The sequence below is a fragment of the Tiliqua scincoides genome, chromosome 8, assembly GCF_035046505.1.
Source record: "Tiliqua scincoides isolate rTilSci1 chromosome 8, rTilSci1.hap2, whole genome shotgun sequence".
NCBI classification, from domain to species: domain Eukaryota; kingdom Metazoa; phylum Chordata; class Lepidosauria; order Squamata; family Scincidae; genus Tiliqua; species Tiliqua scincoides.
Window position 1 is genome coordinate 22,721,225 of NC_089828.1, and position 21,681 is coordinate 22,742,905.

Genomic DNA, 21,681 nt, shown 5'->3' on the forward strand with positions numbered 1-21,681 from the left:
GGAGGAGAACAGAAAACAGACTACAAAATTTCCATCTGAAATGTTGTGTGGTTCTTGAAAGATAGAACCTTTCTTTCATTGTAAAAATCCCTACGGGGATTTAAACAGCCTGCCTATGTAAACCGCCTTGAATTAAAGTCTGAGGAGAAATCTGACGACCAAGAAAGGTGGTATATAAATACCTGTATTATTATTATTATTATTGTCTGCCCATGAAATGCTCTGAAGGGCAGGTGGATGTACCATGGAGGGCAGAGGTGGCAGCAGCGGGGGTGCAGTGAGCACAGCGCCTGGGTCTTTTACCCCTCTACTCCCCCGGACCACCACTGCCTGAGGCCTCTCAGTTTTCTTTTGGCTACTGCGAATGGGCACGGATGAGTGCAAAGAGACTGTGTGTGTGGCAACATAGATTACACAGTTATTGACATGGATAAGTCAATCTACATGAAAGAAGTCCGCGGATAATGAGACTTGATGGTGCTTAGCTTCACGTGTATTGTCTGGATGTAAGGCTGAAAGGGAAATATTATCTTCCCTATTCTGCAACTGAGGCTGAAGCAGAGGAGTGTCCCGAAGGACCTCGAGTGAGTTGGTGGCACAGGCAAGGTTTGTACTGAGGACGTCCTAATTCACAGTTCAGTCTCTCAACTGCTATGCTATGAAAGCTCTTCCCTCCCCCTGGCAACGGCAAGTCAGAGTGCTGAACAATGGGCTTTGCTATGAAAAAATGATGCCACAAAGAGAGGTGAAAAGCTAACTGTCAAAAATTTTGTGCCTTGTAAATTGCACCGGAGTCTAAGCAAATATTTAAAGGTGGAGACACATGTCTATAACTAGCAGAAAATCCGACTCTGGAAAGTAAACAGTATAAAGAAAGGCTTGTGGCTCCCATTTACCTAAGTGCTAAAGCTGTCCTGAAACACTTGCCGGAATGGTTAACAAGGTACACTTTGCATCTCTTTCAGAAAGATGTACTTATGCGCTTTCTTTCTGACACCAACCGTGAAGTGCTGCAATCCGCAGTTGTGTTACACTAGTCATAAAAATGTCTTAGAGAGTATTAAGGTCAGATTACGGTGTTATATAGCATATTCAGAACTAAATGCAGCCCGTGAGCAGTAATCTTGACGTTGCCATATACAGTGCTTTCTCTTTCAATTGTGCATTTTCATATCAGAATCCCTGACATTGCCGGGATTAAGAGGGAGGTTTAGCAGAAAAGCCGGGGAAGGCTTCAGGAAGAGAGGCTGGCGCTCTCCGCAATTTGGCTTAATCTCTCCCAAAGCCATTCTGAATGATATGCAAACAAGAATCGTTATTACAGGGGTCGCTGACCCCAAGGGGCTATTTTGGTCTACTGAGAGGCTACAAATAAACTATCTGAAACAAAAGTTATGGCTGCAGCCTTAACCATACTTACAAGAAAGTCAGCACCATAAAACTCAGGGAGACTTATGTTTCACATTGGGCTTGGCCAGCCCAATCCTGCCTTTTGACCCCTCCCCCCCAGGTAAGCCGAGTAGCCCTGCAATGGGGCTACTCAATTCTATGTTGACCCGTAGAATTTTGAGCCTCCGTGTTGGGCAGGCAGCCTGAAATGGGGGCTCAAGATCCAGTGGAGCAAAGCTTCACCAGTTCTGCCTCCCTCCTGTCCCGCTCCCTCCCCCTGGCATGCCTCCTCCCTGCCCTCTCCCAGCCTCCCCCTCCCCTGGAATGCCTCCTTCCCTCATGCCCCCACCGACCTCTCCGCTGCCCAGAGGTCCGCATGACTGCTGAGTGGAGGAGCTCCGGTGCTCCCCTGGCGCTAGCCCAGTGCTGGCCGGAGCACCAGTGCTAGGGCCTGCAAACATGCAGTGAACTGGCGCGCACTGTATAGGATTGGGCCCTTAGTTATTCTTTTTGAAGCTGTCCAATCCTTGTTCCCTTCTCTAACAGCCCAATCCTACTTAAATCGCTTCTCCACCACCACCAATGCAGGCATGCCAAGGGATTGGACAGCAGAATTGTTTTCTGCCAGTGCAGGACCAAGGCTTATAAAAGCAGCAAAAAGGGAGAGTAGAAGGACATAATTCAGCTGTGCGCTCATGCCACTGCTCACCATCTCTCTCCCTTGTTCTGCCTCCCTCTCCACCCCCTCCCTGCCCCCAAATCCTCATTGCTCCCCCTCCCCATTCTGTCTGCCATCTACCCCCACTGCCACCTGACCTTTCACAAATGGATGGTGGCCTCATCAACCGGCCCCCATGTGCAATTGCCAGTGACACTGCACTGGTGGCCTCCCTGTACTGGCCAGCCGCACCAGAGCACACAACATCATTGCCAACTCTGCTGGTGAAATAGGCATTCTACCAGTGGTAGATTTAGGTAGGGTTTGGCTCTAAACTCTTGAAAGAGATCAACAAGAAGCCAAGCTAGATGTTACTTTTAGTGCATGTCTACTCCTAAAAGGACAACTGCACTGAGCTCCCCTATGGCCTTCAGTAAAATAGAACTTACCCATGTCTAGAGGTGGGTTTTTTTCAGTGATAATGGAATAAAAACACAGAACACTGCTTTCTGCACTTCTCATTTTTGTAAACAAAACAAAATAAAAACCCCAAATCTGAAAAAAAAAACTCCTACACACATTCTCTAACACTTCTACGTGCTTGTAGCTGCATCTGCTGACACTATACCACCTACTGTCAGTGGCACAGCTAAGGGGATGCAGGGGGTAGCGTTGCTCTGGGCATCAAGCATTAGGGGGGCAACAAGCTGAGCTTGACACTAGTGACCAAAATTGTGAAAATCTTGGTATGTATGAATAATACCATCATGTTATATATCATTGGAAAGGTAATTTAATGCAGAATACAATGCAACAAACAGCACTAAAATAATCTGTATTCTACCAAACATTATGGACAATTAACCAGAAAATGAAAACGCAACTGCCTTGTGGAACAAAAAGTGGATTTGCTTAACTCCAAACTGACCTGTGAGAATGTTTGTTCTGAGTGCCAATGTGATGTTATTATGAAACCAATAACTTTTTATTTATTTACTTAATTAAATTTGATTTTGTCATCTGGGGGGAGGGGCTACAAAATGTTCTTTGACCCCAGGTTACAGATAGATGCCTTAGCTATGCCACTGACTGGCATCAGAGCAAGTGGGTGGTGAGCTGCTGGGGGAAGGAGGTGTTTCTCCCAATTTTCACTTTTTTAAAAGCCCGGGTGTGACGTCACTTCTGGTTGTGACATCACTTCCGGGGCAACATTTTGAGCTTGGCACTGGGCTACACGATCAGCAGCTACGCCACTGCCTACTGTCACCCACCTAGTATACTTTTAAAGCAATTATAATTTATAATCATAATTTATAAGCACCATTGAATGAAAACACTTTCTGTGCTTCCAACTTATGGAAAACACCGAAATCTGTGAAAAAATAAAACTGTTTTCACTCAGCTCTACCCTGCCCATGTCTTGATCTTCCTTTATGCTTTGTTTCCCCACCCCCTGCCAATGGTAACCAGTAGTGTGGCCCTGAAATGCAGGATATTATGATGTCAGCATGCAGGAAAGGTCTACTAGACATTGAACAGGAGGAGCTACACATGTAGATGCTACCTGTGGCAGCTCTGTGTTCCACGTAACGTCTAGTTTTCTTGCACCATATATTTGTATTAGCTAAGTGCTGTGGCTGAAAAGAGCAATGGATCAGTAAAAGAATCTGAGAGCTTTCTGCAATAACAAAAGCATGTGCCATGTTGTTCTTAGTGCTCTGCAATCATATAGCAAATGAGGCAGGTTACAGTAGATTCATGAGTGCTCCTCTCCTGCTTATGGCAGTGGCCTTTGGAAAAGTTATTTTTTTGGGCGGGGGGGGAGGGGGAATATTGAAAGTGGCACTCAGCAATTACAATTGGCCAAAACAAACACAAAAACACAGCAGCAGCTTCAGCTCAGCCCTCATTCCTAATTTCAGCTCTCCGCAAACCTCTCTGCATAAGTATTCCATTGTCAAACACGACCATATCCCAAAGGTATTTTATCTGCTGTAAATTCTGCATTAGACCAAATACCATCATTCCTCAGTGTATTCCTGGCTTTCATGCAGAAAAGGTCAGACCAACTAGCAGGCAGTATATTCGCCGAGGCAATCAGTATTGTCAATTATTTTTAGACTTGCCTCGCAACCGGCCCGTACCCTGGGCACAGGGTTACTCAGAATAGGTACTTGTTTATTCCTTCTCTGCTGCATTAAGTATGGATCGAAACAAGGAAGCAATCGAGTGAGTGCTGCTAACTCTACCTTAACAAGGTTTGAGTGTCATCTTGAAGATGGCAGCTAAACAAGAAATCTAGCCTCAGGTGGCCAAATGATGGTAGGATGGATATGGAAGCCAAGGGTGGTCGTACTTCAAGATTAATTAGCAAGTCACTGGGGATGGATGGCACTTGATCAAGTCCTAATTCATACATTTATCTTACTAGGAAATGAGCTGAATTCCCCTGCACCGCTCCATTATTGTTCCATGGATTCTCTCTGCCCAGCTTGTTTATTTCTAATTTAGCTACAATATATTCTAAAATTAATCCTAGAACTAGAATATGACCCATTTGCTATAGTCTTTAATTCCTTCCATTTGTTTACTTTCTTTATTCCCCTCTGCATTATGAAGGCATACGGGTAAAAACACTGCAACAAAGCAGTGTCTTGATATAATCAGACATACAATTGCATCACAATGCTTTTCAGGTTTGTGTATGAGTGCTCCTGATCATTGGTTAAAATACCACAAGAAAATAACTTTGGTGCCATCATGTTTATGATCCCATTAAAATTGCTTTGTTTTTGTTTGCTCGAAGCTCTTTCGAGGCTGAAGGTTGCCAACATGAGTGCTCCTGATCATTGGTTAAAATACCACAAGAAAAGAACTTTGGTGCCATCATGTTTATGATCCCATTAAAATTGCTTTGTTGCAGTGCTTTATCAATGCAGTGCTTTATCAAGTTGGGAAAAAAAGACATTGACAGCCCAATCCTATCTAAGGCTTATGGTGGAGGATCTTGTGAACATAAGAACATAAGAACAGCCCCACTGGATCAGGCCATAGGCCCATCTAGTCCAGCTTCCTGTATCTCACAGCGGCCCACCAAATGCCCCAGGGAGCACACCAGATAACAAGAGACCTCATCCTGGTGCCCTCCCTTGCATCTGGCATTCTGACTTAACCCATTCCTAAAATCAGGAGGTTGCGCATACTCATCATGGCTTGTACCCCATAATGGATTTTTCCTCCAGAAACTCGTCCAATCCCCTTTTAAAGGCGTCTAGGCTAGATGCCAGCACCACATCCTGTGGCAAGGAGTTCCATAGACCGACCACGCGCTGAGTAAAGAAATATTTTCTTTTGTCTGTCCTAACCTGCCCAACACTCAATTTTAGTGGATGTCCCCTGGTTCTGGTATTATGTGAGAGTGTAAAGAGCATCTCCCTATCCACTCTGTCCATCCCCTGCATAATTTTGTATGTCTCAATCATGTCCCCCCTCAGGCGTCTCTTTTCTAGGCTAAAGAGGCCCAAACGCCGTAGCCTTTCCTCATAAGGAAGGTGCCCCAGCCCCGTAATCATCTTAGTCGCTCTCTTTTGCACCTTTTCCATTTCCACTATGTCTTTTTTGAGATGCGGCGACCAGAACTGGACACAATACTCCAGGTGTGGCCTTACCATCGATTTGTACAACGGCATTATAATACTAGCCATTTTGTTCTCAATACCCTTCCTAATGATCCCAAGCATAGAATTGGCCTTCTTCACTGCCGCCGCACATTGGGTCGACACTTTCATCGACCTGTCCACCACCACCCCAAGATCTCTCTCCTGATCTGTCACAGACAGCTCAGAACCCATCAGCCTATATCTAAAGTTTTGATTTTTTGCCCCAATGTGCATGACTTTACACTTACTGACATTGAAGCGCATCTGCCATTTTGCTGCCCATTCTGCCAGTCTGGAGAGATCCTTCTGGAGCTCCTCACAATCACTTCTGGTCTTTACCACTCGGAAAAGTTTGGTGTCGTCTGCAAACTTAGCCACTTCACTGCTCAACCCTGTCTCCAGGTCATTTATGAAGAGGTTGAAAAGCACCGGTCCCAGGACAGATCCTTGGGGCACACCGCTTTTCACCTCTTTCCACTGTGAAAATTGCCCATTGATACCCACTCTCTGCTTCCTGGCCTCCAACCAGTTCTCAATCCACGAGAGGACCTGTCCTCTAATTCCCTGACTGTGGAGTTTTTTCAGTAGCCTTTGGTGAGGGACCGTGTCAAACGCCTTCTGAAAGTCCAGATATATAATGTCCATGGGTTCTCCCGCATTGACATGCCTGTTGACCTTTTCAAAGAATTCTATAAGGTTCGTGAGGCAAAACTTACCCTTACAGAAGCCATGCTGACTCTCCCTCAGCAAGGCCTGTTCGTCTATGTGTTTTGAGATCCTATCTTTGATGAGGCATTCCACCATCTTACCCGGTATGGATGTTAGGCTGACCGGCCTATAGTTTCCCGGGTCCCCCCTCTTTCCCTTTTTAAAAATAGGCGTGACATTTGCTATCCTCCAATCTTCTGGCACCGTGGCCGTTTTGAGGGACAAGTTGCATACCTTAGTCAAGAGATCTGCAACTTCATTCTTTAATTCCTTAATAACCCTTGGGTGGATGCCATCAGGGCCTGGTGACTTATTGATCTTTAATTTATCAATGAGGTCTGAAACATCTTCTCTTTTAACCTCTATCTGACTTAACTCCTCGGTCAGGAGGGGCCGTTCGGGCAGCGGTATCTGCCCGAGGTCTTCTGCCGTGAAGACAGATGCAAAGAACTCATTTAATTTCTCTGCCATCTCTAAGTCTCCTTTTATCTCCCCTTTCCCTCCCTCACCATCCAGAGGGCCAACCGCTTCTCTGGCGGGTTTCCTGCTTCTAACGTATTTGAAGAAGCTTTTATTGTTCCCCTTAATGTTGCTGGCCATGCGTTCCTCATAGTCTCGCTTGGCCTCCCATATCACCTTCTTACATTTCTTTTGCCACAGTTTATGTTCCTTTTTATTCTCCTCATTAGGGCAAGACTTCCATTTATGGAAGGAAGCTTCCTTGCCCTTCATAGCCTCTCTAACTTGGCTGGTTAGCCATGCAGGCACCCTCCTGGATTTAGTGGAACCCTTCTTTCTTTGCGGTATACACCTCTGCTGGGCCTCTATTACTGTTGTTTTAAGCAGCCTCCATGCACTCTGGAGAGACTGGACTCTTTTTACCCTCCCTTTCAACCTCCTTCTAACCAGCCTCCTCATTTGAGGGAAGTCCGCCCGTCGGAAGTCAAGGGTTTTTGTTAGAGATCTGCCTGGTATTCCTCCCCCAACGTGCACGTCAAAACGGATCGCAGCATGATCACTGTTCCCCAATGGCTCAGTAATGTTTACATCTCTAACCAGGTCCTGCGTACCGCACAAAATTAAATCCAGAGTCACCTGTCCTCTGGTGGGCTCCGTGACTAGCTGATCTAAGCCACAGTCATTTAGCACATCAAGAAATCCGGTTTCCTTATCGTGACCAGAACACAAATTGACCCAGTCAATATGAGGATAATTGAAGTCCCCCATGATTACAACCCTGTCCCTCCTTGTCACCTCCCTGATCTGCTTCCTCATTTCAAGGTCCCCATCAGATTTCTGGTCTGGAGGACGATCCAGATCTGCTCTAAGTCCCAGACCAGTGGTACAAAAGCCACATCAGTGTCATGCACTTCAGGGTCATCAGCACAAATGGCTAAAGGCTGTATGTACAAAAGCATCTCCCAGATGCCCTGCCAGAGCAGGTTGGTCAATGGTGGGGGTGGTTCGAAGAAGGATCATGGGAGGTTTGGGGCATGAAGCAGCTGGACAAGGGGTGGGAGGGGGGCAAGAGATGGAGGGCAACAGCACATGCTAAGATCTTATCCTCCTTTCCCTGCTTCAAACTTTTCCAAGTGGTGAAGACCAGAAGTGGTTGGTCTGTGGAACTCTTTGCCACAGGATGTGGTGATGGTGACTGGCCTGGGCGCCTTTAAAAGGGGATTGGACAAGTTTCCGGAGGAAAAATCCATTACGGGGTACAAGCCATGATGTGTATGCGAAACCTCCTGATTTTAGAAATGGGTTATGTCAGAATGCCAGATGCAAGGGAGGGCACCAGGATGAGGTCTCTTGTTATCTGGTGTGCTCCCTGGGGCATTTGGTGGGCCGCTGTGAGATACAGGAAGTTGGACTAGATGGGCCTATGGCCTGATCTAGTGGGGTTGTTCTTATGTTCTTATGTAAATTGCCCCGAATCTCCTTGGACTTGTGCCAGCACAATGGTGGCCATAAGTTCAAGGAGACCCATTGTAAACCAGGTAGCCTTTGGGGATGTAAATAATAAAAAGTTTGACTTAGCTATCCTGGGTTGTCTGGTCACACTTCTCCCCACAGCATGCAGTGTGCACTCCATTAGCTGTGCTGCATTCTATGGGCTGTGTCATGAAACTGTTGTTTCACGTAGGTCTTTGCTTCTTCCATTGGTGTTAGAGTAGTTGGGACTCCTCAGGTGTAAAAGATCCAGGTGCGAAGGGTTGGGTTTATTAGTAAGGAGGATAAAAACCTTTAGGGAAGAGAACTTTGCTGTCTCCTTGGTGGATGAGATCTGGAGGAGGGTTAGCTTTATTTTGGAGCTGTGAGTGAGGGAAATTAAACCAGTTCTGGCTACTCAGAAAAAAAAAATGTTAGATTGTGTTAGGGTTGTTCTCTTTTCTTTGTAGTTGTTTTCTTTAGCAAGTTCATAAAAGGGTTTTGCCTTGGTAGGGGGAGTCCTGCAGGTTTGGGAGCTTTCTTTTATCATAGTACTTTAACCAACTACGTATTTGGATTTATATTAAAGCCTTTTCTTTGTTAATGGATCTTAATAAATTCTGTGTTCCTCATTCCTTTTTGTCTGGGCCTTATTGAGAAACCTGGGGCCGTTACTCCCTTCATCTAAAGAGTAAGAAAGAGGAACTGAAGAGGACCCACTAAAGGATTATGTTATAAGGAAGGGGGATTCAGCCCCGGGAATCCCTCTTGTGATCCTGGCTCTTGGACTGGTGGCAGCAGGGTAGAATACCTGGGGGTATTCTTTTTCCCTCCTGGACCCTGACAGGCTGGCAGGGGATAGGATGGGGCTCTGAATCTACAATCTTAAGCCATTTCTGCTCAACATTGCATCTATGCAGCAGGGACCAAATGTGTACACCTGTGGGCTGGACAGAAATGGGTTAAACACACTTGCTTGAGAGTGAGCTCAACTGACAAAATAATGGGACTTCTGAATAAACATGTGGGGTAAATAACTGAAACCTGCAGCAACCTACATATTCTCTGTACAAATCAAAAGTGAAACCATGGAGGATTCCAAACACAACAACTTCAGAAGCTGGTTCAGATAATTTGAAATTCAAGATTCTGGAAAGCAAGTTGGATGGAGACAGTTGTGGACCTGACCCCCGTGCCACCTTGGGGCACAGGACCGCAACATGCCACTCCCCTGTGCAGCACTCCGCCCCCCTGGGGGATACTTACCCCTGCCTCAGAACTTTGTGTGACACTCCTCGGTGCTCCAAAAGCCTTCTGAGACCTCTGGAGTGCTTTTAACAGTATACTTCTGGTTTTCCGATGAAAAACACAAGTACTGTTAAAGGTGTTCCGGAGACCTCAGAAGGCTTTTGGAGAGCCAAAGAGTCATAGTGCAGGGCTTCACCTGCCTCCAGAAAGGCAGAGGTGGCAGCAGCGGCACTACAGGAGGAGGTGGGGCTGAAGTGGGCACAGCGGTGCCACGCCAATGGGGCCAATAGGTGTGGCACCTGGGGCTTTTGCCCCTCTGCCTCCCCCAGCTTGCCCCTGAATGGGGATAATTTAAGAAGCATTTTTACCATAAGCCTATTAGAATCTCTAGTGCAAGCCAGTTCCGAAAGCTGCTACACATGTAGACCTTCCCTATCTGTCTTCCTTACTCAATACTTGGAGCAAGTAATTAACACCAAAATTTAGAAAAGATTTTCAACCAGCATACATTTTTTCTTTTAACAGAGAAAAATAGCAGATAGTAAGCAACTGCAAAAATGTCACAGCAAATAGAAGCAAACAGAACCCAAGAATTGGTCCATGCATAGACAAGCTGGAACAAAATAATTTTGACTTAGTATTTCAAAGTTGGGGAAGGGACAACCACATGTCCCAGGACAGAGGTTTCCACAGTTTAAATGCCACTGTAATGAAGATTCTCACTTGCTTAGAAGCCGCATCTCTGCTCTGGACATTAGCAACCGCAGCAAGACATAGGACTGGGACAACAGATGGAGTGAAGTTGGGCATGGGATAGAAGGTGAGGGGTCCACTCAGATAGATGCAGCCCCTTTAGGATGGAAGAGCTACCGCAGAAGGCGCATAAAAGAAATCAAGGAAATAGAGTTCCATGATGACTCCATGTTTATGCCACTCTAATCTCTATTTTTTTTTTTTAATGCAACTTGTATTGCAAGCTCCTTTTTCCACCCTCCCCACTAGACACCAGCCAATGGGCTTTCTATTAGACCAGGGGTGTCCAAAGTTTTTGGCAGGAGGGCCACATCAGCTCTCTGACACTGTGTCAGGGGCCAGGGGAAAAACAATTAATTTACATTTAAAATTTGAATAAATTTACATAAGTTTACATAAATGAATATATTAAAGATGAACTTATATGAATGAATGAAGGTCTTGCGAAGCTATAAAAGGCTTTGCACAAAGCAAGGCTGTCCTTTTGTTTGCTGCCGCTTCTGCATCACAGATGTGAAACAACAAGCAGTGGAGGAAACCCTCATCCCACAGCTCGCGCCAGAGGTCAAACAGTCGCCCTCACGTTGAGATCAGTTGTGTTGGGCCAGAGCGGGCTCCAACAAATCTCCCGAGGGCCAGAAGCTCATTGGAGACTGGGGTCTCCCTGAGGGCCACATTGAGAGACCTCGAGGGCCGCAAGTGGCCCCAGGGCTGGGGTTTGGGCACCCCTGTATTAGACTCCTGGACTAATACTCCTAGAGAAAGCTATTGGCTGGTTGGAAGGGCTTGATGAGGAGAAACTGCCTATAGTGGGGGGACTCCTCTGCCTGCATCCCATTGGGCAGTGGTTCCCAAACGCGTCAGGGCCATGGTATCCTTCACACTCATAAGGGTGCTGTGAGGCCTTCCCAGCTCTCCAGGCCAACACTGCACAAAATCTAATGTGATTAGTGTCTTAGTCATGTTATTCACACAAGATCTCAGTGTCGGCCTGGTTATCTGGGAAGAGGCTGCATAGTGGCACATGGTACCCCTGCGAGTGCACCATGGCATCCTGGGGCGCCACAGCACATACTTTGAGAACTTCTGCCATTGGGGGTAGCACCTCACATGCTATTTGCTTATGCACCATAAGGGGAAGCTGGTCTTTAAAGGTCATAAGAACAATGTCGTGAGAATGGATGATGGCCGGATCCCAAAGGATCTCCTCTATGGAGAACTCGTGCAAGGAAAGCGCCCTACAGGTAGACCACAGCTGTGATACAAGGACATCTGCAAGAGGGATCTGAAGGCCTTAGGAGTGGAACTCAACAAGTGGGAAACCCTGGCCTCTGAGCGGCCCGCTTGGAGGCAGGCAGTGCAGCATGGCCTTTCCCAGTTTGAAGAGACACTTGGCCAACAGTCTGAGGCAAAGAAGGAAGGCCCATAGCCAGGGAGACAGACCAGGGACAGATTGCACTTGCTCCCAGTGTGGAAGGGATTGTCACTCCCAAATTGGCCATTCAGAGCGCGATACCATAGTCTTTCGAGACTGAAGGTTGCCAACAAGAACAACATTTTGATTTGACTCTGGAAACCAACTGGAAGACAGTGAACCTGGTCTAGTGATGAAGTCACATGTTTTGGAAAACCAGTCCCCATCAAAACTCTGTTGCATTTTGCAAATAAATATGTAAAAGGTGTGTGAGAAAAAAAAAAAAGATTGGACTATATTCCTAGGCCTAAATGTAGGACATTCTCATTAAATTGAATTAATTCCTGGGGAATGGGAAAGGTTGATGGAAGAATTCAACTATAAAAAAAGTTGGATAAGCAACATAAAATGTACAGGTGCCAGAAAATTAGAGTTGGAGACTGGAACTCCACACAAGCCCTCCAATCTGGCTCCTTTAGTGCACAGGCTGTTTTCCTGCTTCAGCACCCCACAGCTTTCCACACTGCAAGATCGCTGTTTTTTTATACCTGATTGCACCATTGAGCTAATGCATTCCATTAGTTCTCTGAATTACTTCTAGGTACCTACGCAAAAGCATTACTGTTGCATACATTTTATTTACCGTGCCTTAATTTTGTGCTTTTAAACCAATCCGCTGCTTCCAAGATCTTCTTCGCCATGTCTGCTTTTTATGCTCAATCCTAAACACAGCAACTGTTACCCTGCAGATGCCTGATCTCGTCTGATCTCGGAAGCTAAGCAGGGTCAGGCCTGGTTAGTATTTGGATGAGAGACCTCCCGGGAATACCAGGTGCTGTAGGCTTATACCATAGTCTTTCGAGACTGAAGGTTGCCAACCACAAACATAGTTACAAGGGAGTAAGGGCCCAATCCTAAGGGGCTGTAGTGCTGTTGATGGAGCTTGGCGCTGGTGCTAGGTGTCATAAACATGCCACAAGCCACATCTGTGGCACCCGGGGAGGAGGGGCTGCTGGTGCTGCTCCAGAAGAGATGCCACAGGAGAACCAGGAGAGTAAGTCACACCTCCACATGATGCTGCGGGTTTTTGGGGCATGGGGAGGTATCCAAGGGTGGGGAGTGCAGGGAGAGGGTGGGGCGGGGGGAATGACTGGTGGAGCTGCAAGTCCTATCCTCCGTGTTGGGCTGCAAAGTCCAATACAGATGTTCAACAGTCTGCACCAGCAAAACAGCCAGCACAGATTCAAGTAGCCCCATTATGAGACCTGTGCCCTTCCCCTTCCCCGAGGGACCTCTGGTGGCCTCCATGGGGCTGCAGGATATAGCAGTCGCCACTTTGGTGCCACTGTACCCAGAGACCCCACCAGGGATAGGATTGGGCTGCCTGTCCCATTGAGCATAGTGAGACTTCCTTCTAAGTAGGCATGCATAGGATTGCATTGTCAGAGACATCCCATGCTTGTTTCATTATATACAGCATATCACAGTTGTACTTTTGTCTGCTTAGGGACCAGAGCATGGATGACATTCAAAAATGAGTAAATGTCAAAGCGTAGCCTTGATTAGCTGGCAAATTTATTTTAGCCAGCAAAAATATAAATAACTACCGTATTTTTCGCTCCATAAGATGCACCTGAACATAAGACGCACTTATTTTTTAGAGGAGGAAAACAGGAAAAAAAATATTCTGAACCAAATAGTGTAATAAAATATTTAATAAACTATAACAGAATAACATTTGAACCATCCCCCCCTTCTTAGGGTGAATGGGATCATAAACTGGCATGAAGATCCCCCCTTCATTAAGGTCCCCAACGTGCACTCTTTTTTGCAGTATTCACTCCATAAGACGCACACACTTTTCCCCCCACTTTTTTTTTGGGGGGGGGAAGTGCGTCTTATGGAGCGAAAAATACGGTAACAAATAACGTTGTGGATGAAATCAGATTTAAAAAAACAAACAAACACGTGGACAAAATCTGAAATGCGGTTAAACTTGAAAATGGCTGAAAGAGCAAATGTCAAGTGGATGAAAGTCAAAGTATTGTTGCATAGAGTTTTCGGTAAATTGATAGGGAAGAGTAGAGCAGCATTTCTTGAGGTGGTACTTGAGGTGGTGTCTGGTGGTACTCGCAGGGCTCCCAGAGCCCCTCCACTCTGATAATAAGATTAGCAATGCAATGCAACAAGCACCAGTAGGAAGCCTGGCTCAGCAGGCAAAGCTCCAGCCCCGACGACTCATCCGCACATGCTCAAAAACACCAGTCTGCCCTGACCTTCTTACCAGGGTTTGTCATGTTGCGTCTGGTCTCCCAGTCTGGAAGTAACTGCCGAAGACATCATTGCCACTTACTTCTGGTGGTTCTTCCCATAGACAGAACATGCAAAGTGATACGGTGGGGGACAAACTATGGGGGAATAGAGGGTTCTCTGAGCCAATAGGAATGCTTAACAGCCCGATTCTATCAGGCCGCAGCACCGGTGCTGGGTGTCCCCGTGAGTCTCCATTTACCCCATGAGTAAATGGTGCCAGCAGAGAGACCTGTGCTGCCTCATCAACGCCACAGAGGAAACCCTGGCTGCTGGTAGAGAGATGTGAACAATTCCGAGTTTATTTGAATGTTTTGATATTTCTTAATTTTGGTGCAAGGATTTCAAAAATGCAGCTATTTTTGACATTGCATTAATAGTTTAGCCACAATTTACACTATGCAGTTGCATTAGATGACGTGAATTACACTGCCTTTGGCAACAGGATGATACAAATAAACATTTTAGATAATTAAAAACATTCTGATGATACAAAAAAGATTACTTTGGAATCAGCGCCTTTGAATTGTATAAGAAGCATTAATAATTCAACATAAACTATTTTTGTGTTGCACAGTGTTAAGTTTGAAGTATATGTTTACTTTGCAGTGGTGTCACTAGAGGAGTGCGGGCTGCACTCGGTGACACGTACAGAGGGTGTGACATGCACTAGTGACCAAAATTGCTAAAATTGCAGTTTGCAGGAATAATACCATCATATTATATACCATTCGATGCGTCATTTACAGCAGAATGCAATGAACCAAACCATGTTGAAATATCTGTGTTCTGTCAGAAGGTACAGCCAAAAAACCAGTGAGGTGGGGCAATGGTACATCACCACGCCCACCACCCAGGTCATTGTCCCACTGCATGGGAGGAGGTCCATTATGTGGGTGACACACTGGCCTCCCACGCTGGGTGATGCAAACCTTAGCAAAGCCACGTCTTCTAGCTATTTCTGCACTGGTGATAGTTGGAGGTCCAATTCATAACTGCCCCCTTGTGGCCATTTTTTAACCCCGTACCATGGGGCACAGCATTGTCTCAGGGCCATGTGAGTAAAATAATAATAGCCATGACCATGAAAAAACTATAAAACTGAAGCCCAAAACATATAATTTTTTAAAAAAAGTTGCCACTACCAGGAGATGGCTGTTCCTTGAACTACCTGCTTTCAATCACAGGCAGCAGCAAATAGTTAAAGGGCATTAAGAAGCAAGAATAAGAAAAATGAATGATCGTTTTGCTAATCATGAACGCCACAGCCACTGTTCCATGTTTTTGGTTTGCTGCTACTCTTAAAAATAAGAAACCCTATTTCAGAAGCCCTTAAAAATAAAACACAAAATGCAAAATGGTTGATGCTAAAGGCCTCAGCTCACAGAAGCAGCCCCTCCATTGCTCTGCAAACCCTTCTGCATAAATGGACTCCAATGAAATGCACTGGGTTCGAGCCAACATCACAATGGGATGCAGTCATCACAGAGAGATATGCCCTTTTATGTGATGTTGGCTCAAACCCAATGGGCATATCTCTCTGGGATGACTGCATCCCATGATGTCTCATTTTCACATGCGGCTCTAGTCAATGGGCAACACTGTTTCTGTTTCAATTTATTTGCTTAAAACCATAGGTCGTCGCAATACATTAAAAGAAAAACAACAAAATATATAACAATAACCAATAAAAACACTCATCCTTAAGATTTATGGAGTTTCACATGGATCTTTTTTGCGGCTTTGGCAAACTTTGCTACTTGATAGGTGATGGTAACATCTGTACCCGCAAGCAAACTGCATAGCTGAGCAGGCAAGGGTCTATCATGCAATAATCTAAGTATACCAGCAAGAAATTGATTCCTAGGATGTTCACACAAGGTACAATTAAATAGATAGTGAAAGATATCATCAATAACCCCTAGTCCACATAGACAAACTCTCTGAGGGCAACACTGAACATATCTGTGTGAGATTCATACTTTAAAGCCACGGCATCCGCATGTACAGAAGGGGGCAAGAGCGCCATCTAATGGGACTGAAGTGCATTACTAATACCGTGGTGTTCATTGAGCCACGTGGACCCTTGCTATGGCAATGTTTTCTCCATACAGTCTTTGGCAACCTCTGCCCAGCATGTCGTTAAGCATACTGGGAAGTCCAAGTGTTGACTTCTTTTGCACAACAAGAGAGCAGCTCAAAATATCATGAAGGACGCCTCCATGGAAACCTACCTTGAACTAACAATTGCGAGAAGGGAAGTGACTATTCAATTGGCATGTCTGACTGTTGCTAAGGACTTATCTACCTGTGTCTATCGTGCCAGAGAAACAGTGCCTGGCAATGCCACCTTTTCTGCTCTTTTCTTGTAAGATGCATGCCCACACACTGACAGGCCTCATCATCCCAGCTGTCGTTACTGCAAATAATTATTTGCAGTGCAATATTGCATTCCATTCAGGATACCTCCTTGGCATCTTCACAACACTTGAACCCAACCATCCAACCTTCAGAATGGAAGAAAAAATATATTGGTAAGCAATCAGGACACACCAGTGGTTCCCAAACTTACCTGGGTCATGACACCCCTGCAGCCTTTAGCTCCTCTCCTGGCTGAGCCAAGCACTGCCATCCTGAACCTCACAAAATCTTGATGCAAGATGGCAGCACCCAGGGCAAACACTTAGGAGCAGTGACCCAATACAAAGTTCCTTCCCTAGTGCCGATGCAGCCATGCCAATCAGGTGCATCCTGCATTTGGGTTTTGAATCTCAGATGACTCCTCGAGGTAAGAGAACAAATTTCTCTTACCCCAGGGCAAGCCTCTTCTGCCCTGATGGATCTACTAGGACCTGCACCAGCCATGTTGCTGACACCAGTGACTCTGGCTCCTGTACCGCCTGGGGGCCAGGACACAGAATGCTGCTCTGCCCCCCCCACGGGCCATCTGAAGGCCAGGGAGGCCACATATGGCCTCCTCCAGCACTCTGAGGGTCTTCTAAGGTCTCAGGTTGACCTAAATCCCACTTTATCTGAAAATAAAGGTCTCGTTTCTCTGGTCTTATCCGAAAATTGGAAGTGGGCTTTAAAGGCCCTCCAGAGACCTTACAAGGCCTTCAGAGGGCCCGTGGAGGCCATGCGCGGTTTTCAGATGAGAAAGGCCTTAGGGAGGCTTCCCCAGCTCTCAGAATTTCTTGTAAGGACCTAAATTGTCATTTCCTGTTTTCATCTGAAAACTGGAAGTGGGGTTTAAAGTCCCTCCGGAGGCTTTAGAAGACCCTCCAAAGGCCTCTGAATGGGGGCCAAGGAAAATGGCAGGGGGCAAGGAAGAGGGCGTTGCCCCTGCAGGCAAGGTGCCATGGGGTATTTACCCCTGTTGCTCCCCCCAGGAATGCCACTGGTTGCTGGTGCAAGTCCAAATGGATCTGGGTAGGTGGATCGAAGAAGGGGGATAGGATAGGGGGACAGGATATCAGCAGAGCTGCTGCCACCAATTATCACCAATTATCACCCCTTTCTTGCATGAACGTGCCCCATCCCCTTGCTGTTCCACTCTCCCTCCTCCCACTGCCTGCTCCCTGCATCAATTTACCGGGGCTCCTGCCATGGCAACTGGCATCTGGCTGCTGCACTATTACTGCAGCGGTGAAGCTGTACTCTATGTGTGTCACATTCTGCGATGACCATAAAGTGCCATGTTCCACCAGAACACACTTTCCAGTGACACAGCAGCCCCATAGGGTTTGGCTGTTAAAGTTATTAGTTTTCTATTACATACCAAATTAGAATAACACATATGCAGAAGAAAAAGCGTCAAAAGAAAATAGGGTTGCAGGGAGAGCATTCATCAATATGCCATCAAAGATCCTGGATTATATTCTGAAATTGGTTTTGCTTATAATTTTAAACAAAGCCCAGAAAGGCATATACCTGGTCTCATATTATTATTATTATTATTATTATTGATAATGATGATGATAGGAAGAGCAATAGCCCTTATTCATCTTTTCCAGTGTGTAGTATTGTGCTGTCTGCTGGTATTCTTTTGCATCTTTTTAGATTGTGAGCCCTTTTGGGACAGGCAGCCATTTAGTTATTGGATTTTTCTCTGTAAACCGCTTTGGGAACTTTCAGTTGAAAAGTGGTATATAAATACTGTTAATAATAATAATAGTATCTTTTCCAGTGGCTGCTTGCTTGAGATTGTTCTGTACCCTTTTGCTTTTAAACTTCAAATCCCTTTGGGACAGAATATGTACTTTTTTAAAAAAATTGTTCTTCTATGTAAACTGCTTTGCAAACTTCTTTGGGTGCAAAGGGATGTATCAATATTTGCAATAACAATACGCGGGGTGATCAATGTGGTTTGAGCGTCACAGCTTACCAAAATGTTCAGATGCATCTAGAACAAAGAGGGGCTGCAGGCAAGCCCAAAGTGCCCCAGTGAAGCAGAACAAGTGGGAAACCCTGGCCTCCGAGGGGCCTGCCTGGAGGCAGGCCGTGCAGCATGGCCTTTCCCAGTTTGAAGAGTCACTTGGCCAACAGTCTGAGGCAAAGAGGCAAAGAAGGAAGGCCCATAGCCAGGGAGACAGACCAGGGACAGACTGCACTTGGTCCAGGTGTGGAAGGGACTGTCACTCCCAAATTGGCCTTTTCAGCCACGCTAGACGCTGTTCCAGAATCACCTTTCAGAGCGCGATACCATAGTCTTTCGAGACTGGAGGTTGCCAACGACCAACAAAGATGCTTCAGTCTGCTACTACCTTTGAGAATAGTAAAGCTGCTGGTTCTGAAGACAGGAGAATGAAAGCCACACACAGAAGTCTACAGCAAAATGTCCAATCCAGGTTATGCTCTGGAGCTGGTCTGTGGTAAGATCTCTCAGTGTGGAAGTACATGCCAGTGAGGCTCCACCCCCCTGAACACTGGCACCAATAGAATACATGCATTTTCTTGCACTTGCTCCAAGCTATGGATGGCGTTCTGCAAGAGCGATGGCAAGTGCTATTCTTGTGAATCATGATACATGGAACTCTGGCCATTTTTTCTGGTGCAGGATACAGTACCCAGGATGATGACAGGGACTGGCCAGTTTGATCACCAAGTATGAACTTGACGATACTGAAAAGAGTTTAACTCTGCTGGATTGCTGCTGCCCAAAAATGGAGGTCAGGAACTCACTGCACATGTAGATCTTGGGTTGTGAGTTGACTGTATTAGAGGATCCAAATTGGGAAGGAGAGGATACTCTATTCAAAGTTCTCAAAGTGGCTGGACCCAGCTCTGTGCCCTTGCTATATTCCAAGTCAAAGACGGGTCCCAAAACTATCTCCACAAATCAAACGGACGGAGTTAGCGCAAGCCTAATATGACTTGACTGAACTAATAAATTATAGTTGTTCACTTTTCTGCGCCTATTGCTTTCCGTAATGAGAATATATCATGGTAATCGCTGGCCTTGCAGAGGGGTCAGTCGCATTTGTCCCAATGCCAGCTAATTAACTCCTTGCTGCAGCAAGCACCTCTCCAGCTCTGAATCTGACAAATGACGGGGGATTTGCATTACCAAAGATGACAGCAGTTTTGCTTTGCTGATTTAAGGCATTATATGGCTATTGATAGTCAAATGGGCGAAAAAAGATCTATGGCTAAGGAGGCTCAGCCAAAAGACAATGAGTCATAAACAACAGAGGATGGCTGTGCATGTTGTAGCAAGAAGCTGGTAAGCAAGAACAAGCCAGCTGACAAGCAAGCAGGCAGGCTAGAAGGGAGAGGAACAGAGGAAGGTTAACAGGAAGCAGGAAGTTAACCACTCTAGCCCGCCTGCTTGCGTTTCTGTTAAAGCAAGAGACATAATGTCATCACAAGAGGCTGCCTGTCTGCTTGTTTGGTTAAAGCAGGGGTGTCCAAAGTTTTTGGTAGGAGGGCCACATCGTCTCTCTGACACTGTGTTGGGGGCTGGGGGAAAAATAATGAATTTACATTTAAAATTTGAATAAATTTACATAAATGAATATATTAGAGATGGAACTTACATGAATGAATGAACGTCTTGCAATAGCTCAAACGTGCCATAAGCAAGCCCATGACACCCAGCGCCAGGTCAGTGCTGGTGCCAGCTCATCACCAGCCCATGCTGAGCCCAGCACCAACGTCAAGCCCACTGCATACCACTTGGAGCAAGGGAAGAGCTCCAGGCAACAGAGAGGTCAGTTGAGATTGAGGGAGGCATCCTGGAGTGGGGGCAGAGCAGGGCAGGAGAGGGGTGGAATCGGAGCTCAAAATAGCTGTTGCAGACTTGAGTAGCCCCATTGCATGGCCTGCACCCTTACCCAGGGGAAGGGGGATAATGTCCCCTTCTCCCAAGGAGATTCGGGCAACTGCCTGGCACCAATAGGATGCAGTGGTAACCATTTTGGCACCACTGCTCCTCTGGACTCTGAGAAGCTCAGGATTGGGCTGTAAGCCTCCTAAGAACATGCATTAGATTTGTTGAAACTCTTTTGCTCTCTTCAAAATCGGAAGTCCTACTCAAGAGACTTCAAACTTGCCTTGAGCTTTCACTTTAGGTGAAATTCAATGTCCATTTGAATTTCTGGGAAGGAAGAAGATTTATGAAGCACTTTTCCCCCTATGTGCTTGAGGTTAGAATATGAACAGTTGTTTGCTCATGCTCTACTCTGCACCAGAGAAAATGAGATTAGACCATTTGCAGTTGTGTTGACTCATCCAAAATGATGACTTATTAGATTAGCAAAAACCTCTATCTGCCACTAGGTACACAATATTTGCTCGTCATACCATATGTGAAGTCATTTTCTAAGTCAGATGCAGAATTTATTTATCTTTTCATTCTCACATAATGAAATTACTGGCACTCTGATAAAACGACCAGATTTCCAATGGCACACTAAGAACCTTACTACCAGTCCAATCCTATATACGTTCACTTAATCGGAAGCCCCACTATATTTAATTGGGCTTCTTCCCAAGGAGGTGTGTTCAGAATTCCAGCCTTAGGCATTCAAGCGCAGCACACCCTGCTGTTGTGGTCACCAACCAGTAAGGAACTAAATAAGGTGTGCTGGCCTAGAAAAATTCTGGGGAAACAGGACTGCCACCCCAAATGAAACCTGAGATGTGTTTACTTAGACAAAAGTTATCAGAAATATCATGGAAGCCCAAAGGCTTGCGCTGTACTTGTATAATTTCTCCAGTAGGGCCGGCCTAGAAGTGAGGCCAAATGAGGCAGTCGGGAGGAGGAGCCTACCTCTTCCCACCTGCCTTGCTCCTCCCCTGATTTCAGAAAGGAAGAGGAAGTGTGACGGATGCTTTGAGGTGGGTTCAGCTGAAAGATGATGTCCAAGGTCATACAGTGAGTTTCCTGGCTCAGTGAGGAATTGAACCCAGGACTCTCCTGCAAGACCGGCATGTTTCACCATGACACCACAGTGATTCTTGCGATGGAGCAAATCCAGTGGCAGACCTGGGGCGTAGGGGAGCATGAGCCTTGCAGGGACTGTGGCACTCTGCCAGCTATGCCACTACTTCCGCCACCTCTGCCCACTGCTCCGCCTCTACCTGCCATCCAGAGCTGTTCCAGGGGTGGGCGA